The 3,607-nt window shown below is 52.6% G+C and overlaps 1 protein-coding gene across 1 annotated transcript in view; it reads left to right on the top strand.

Annotated features, from left to right (window-relative positions):
* Positions 1-3,580, top strand: part of LOC109510195 (adenylosuccinate synthetase isozyme 2-like) — a 21,079-nt gene extending 17,499 nt beyond the window's left edge. Inside the window, exon 14 of the mRNA XM_019860341.1 lies at positions 3,561-3,580. The gene's annotated coding sequence lies outside the window, so the exon portion shown is untranslated. The remainder of the gene's footprint in view (positions 1-3,560) is intronic.
* Positions 3,581-3,607: the final 27 nt, after the last annotated feature.

Here is a 3,607-nt window from a genome sequence, read left to right on the forward strand (position 1 = left end):
CAACCTAATCTGTGAAGAACAATTCTTGGCTGCATCCTGCGAATGGCGTCCAGCAGTTGACGTTGTCCCTTGTGGTCCTCTTTTTCTTTACAAAGTTCCTCCTCGAATTCTGATGTCCTTCTTGTGCACATGGTGCGAAAATTGCAACAATTCTTTCCGCTTACCATCTCCGTGCAGCCATGTGTTGAGCACGAGGGCCTCTTTGTTAGCGGCTAGCAAGCTAACCGAAGCTTAACTCGGCCGAGAATCACCAATGTCCACCGAGACGACTTGAATCGGACACGAAGCTTCAACGAAAAATGTTTTAGTCCAGCGAGATGATTGTGGACGCCCTGGTGGAGGTTTGAGCACGTTGAAGGCAAATTCAGGAGAATTTCGTCAGGGGTTGTCTATCCCTCAACGCGCCCCAGTTCCGTACTGCTATCAAGCCACCAATTGTTAATACTCTGCATGACGGAAATCTGCCGACAGCGAGCCCCGTCGACCACCTTCAAAATAAAAGCTTTGCAAACCGCCAGCGGTTTGGATTGAAAGTAATGTTGGAAAATAATTTCTTGGCGGTAAGGCAACGACGAGTTCTGAATTTGCGACAGAAAATTAAGTCAATGTTAACTCTCCCTAAATGACTAAAATTTCACCTCATTAAAAAAAATAGATAAATAAATTCATGATTTTTTTTTTCCTGCCATCAGACGAGGTCTAAGGCAAGGGTAGATTCGTAGATCCGGTTCCTCGAGAGCCACATCCTGCCTGTTTTAGGTGCCTCCCTACTCCAACACACCTGATTCAATTGTTTAGGCCTCGACAGAGCTTGTTGATGAGCTCATCACTTAAATCACATTCCAAAACCATGCATGGCAGGCTGATTGAACACTCTAAAATTGTCCCGAGCTGCAAGTGTGAGCACGGGTGATTGTTCGTCTCTGTCTGCCGAGAGATTACCTGTCACCTGTAGTATCTGTATCATATGAAGTATTGTATTAACTTCAAGCTTTACGTTAGATAATCGTAGACAGTTGGGAAAAGGGCATATGGTTGTCAAACATAGATAGCAGTTGGGGAAGGGCATATGGTTGTCAATGTGTTAGAGGAATCTATGGGCGAAATTGTATCATGTTTAAAGTCTCATTTGATCTGGGCACGTCGAAGTATCTGGGTGCGTTATCAGCACCCCCAAATTCCTTTTCAGAAGGTGCCGGCCATTTGGGCTGGGGGCTGTTGCAGCCCACACCACAATCAACACATCAAAGCGGGTGGGCAATCAGAGGAGATCAGATCCGGTCACAAAGGGGGAGCGAGTAATTTGGGAACAGCGGTCGAACAACAAAAGACGATTTGAGAACACCCGTCGCGCCCAGGCGACATTTGTCATCCGCAAAGTCCGCGATATGTTGATACAGTGTAGACCAGACCGAAAGGCGCCAACGTGCCGGTGGTTCAAAGCTCATACCCAGGTAACCAATCACTACCGAGGGGCCGGACCAGGGGTACGGTATGCAAATATCGGGGGCAATGTTTTTCTTGTATTTTGCATATGTCACAAATAAATGTTCGAACTCGAGGAGGGGGGGCTCTGAGCGTGATCACGGAGCAACTAAACCGTCGTTCGCTCTCAGAGATCCGCTTCCGTCGATATTGAAGACAATTTTCCTGTGTGCCGAGTCGTTTCTTTAACCTTGTCCGAGAAAATCTCTGACAAAAGGGCCACGCGTTGCGAAGCAAAACAGGAGCCCCCCTCTGCCGATCTGCAGATCGAAATCAAACACCTCCCGCAAGCAAACCAGTCAATATGGCGGCCGCTAATAGTCGTATCCCGCAATGCGTCTCCGTCCCGCTTTCCCCTCGCCCGGCGGCCGCGGCGACCGTAAAACAGACCATATGGGCGCGCTGACGGGGCCGATTTTCTGTATTGTTCACTTTGTCAGCCGGGCCGATGAGCGGCGAGAGCGAGACGGGGACGGAGACGGAGACGGAGAGCGCTAATGATGATGCAGAGTGCAGATGTGCTTGGGTGCAGCCCGGTCGTTAAGCAACAACAGCTTGCGCGCGCCATACGGCCGCAGCTGCTTGCCAGCCGGTCTGCCTTTTTCCTCTTTTTCTTGACTTCGGAGAGCAGCCACTTGTCTTCCCTTTTGTGAAAGGTGCGCGCTCTTTCTCCTCGCAACTTCCCTTTGAACGGCTGAAGTTTATCAGTGGTCGGTGACCGCTGCGCGAAGAAAATTGATTGGCCCTTGCGCCTGACGGACGTCCTCCCGCCTCCGCTCCGGCCCGGACGTCAACCTCAGAGGGTAGCGACAAAAGAAAACGTTCCCGCTCCAGCCGTACGCCGGCGTCGTGTCCCTTTGCCGTTTGCGCCCGTTCTTCCTCTCCGACTTGTTCCGTCACGCCGGACAGATGGTCCCGAGCCGCCTTCAATAATCCAACGTACGCATCCGTGCCAGTGCACCGCCGGCTGATGCCGCGCGCGGTACTGTGCCATTTCCTGAGGCGGGACCCCCGTCCCTCCCCGGCCCAGATCGGAGCGGCCGGGGGCTCGGCACGCGGCCCTGCAGCGGGGCCGGCCGCCGCGTACGTGACATTTCCCGTCTGATTTTTGATGACCGGGAATCTTCCCATTTAGCCGCCGCATGTTTCGCCGGAGGCGCGAGGGCGCAGGTGAGCGCCAACATGCGAGCGAGAATACGGCCAGAAACGGGAAGTTGGCGTCGCCGCGCATCCTTTGAGTCATCAATAGGCAATTAGATGGCACCGCGGCGGCCATCTTGTCGGCAATATGTTGCCCAAAAAACGAGGCGGAGCGCTGAAAAACCACAAAGATTTCAAGATGGACGTTGTTGCTGTTTCAATCGTCGTTCGACACGACTCGCCTTCCGACCCCAAACGATCACGCTGAAATCCATCACTTGACGCTCGCCGCGTCCGCGTGAGCCGCAGCACGTGAGGGAGTGCCGTTTATCCGGCGATAAGGGGACATCGATCGGGTGGTCGCGTGAAAACGTGGCCGTTGTCATGATCTTCCGTGACACTTTGGACATCAGAAGAGGCGCGTTTCTCCTCAACTTTGTCAGGTCAAAACAGGACATTGATGGTGTCAGAACATGCTTGCTTTTCTTTTTTGAATTGCTTTTGGGAACGGCTTTCGTTTTTAGGGGACACACGTCGAGTAGCGTATTTAATAACAATAATAATAATAATAATACATTTTATATTTGTCCAGGGAAAGAGAATTCTCTCTTGAACGTTGGCCTTCCAAGTTTGGATACTCAGCAGCAGCTCAGCACCGCCCAGACCGAATCCTCCGCGCACGCTTTCCTCTGGCAAGTACGCGACTCCAGCCTGCCGTGCACACCGTGTTTTATGTGTGTTTGTGCAAATGCGTGCGAAGGGGGGGCCCAAAACCGTGCGTGGGGGGTGTGTGTGGGAGAGAGAGTCACAAATGCAGACACCCAAATATTCAAGTTGTGTCGCCTTTTGTTCCTTCCCACCCCCCGAAAAGGGAAGAGGGAGGGTGAAGTGGGGCCGGCCGGATGGATGATTGGGACCCCCGCCCCATCCACACCCGCGCACACACACATCCCCCAGTGTTCTTCCCACACATCGCGCCCCC

Source organism: Hippocampus comes, unplaced genomic scaffold, assembly GCF_001891065.2.
Source record: "Hippocampus comes isolate QL1 unplaced genomic scaffold, H_comes_QL1_v1.1 scaffold39, whole genome shotgun sequence".
NCBI lineage: Eukaryota > Metazoa > Chordata > Actinopteri > Syngnathiformes > Syngnathidae > Hippocampus > Hippocampus comes.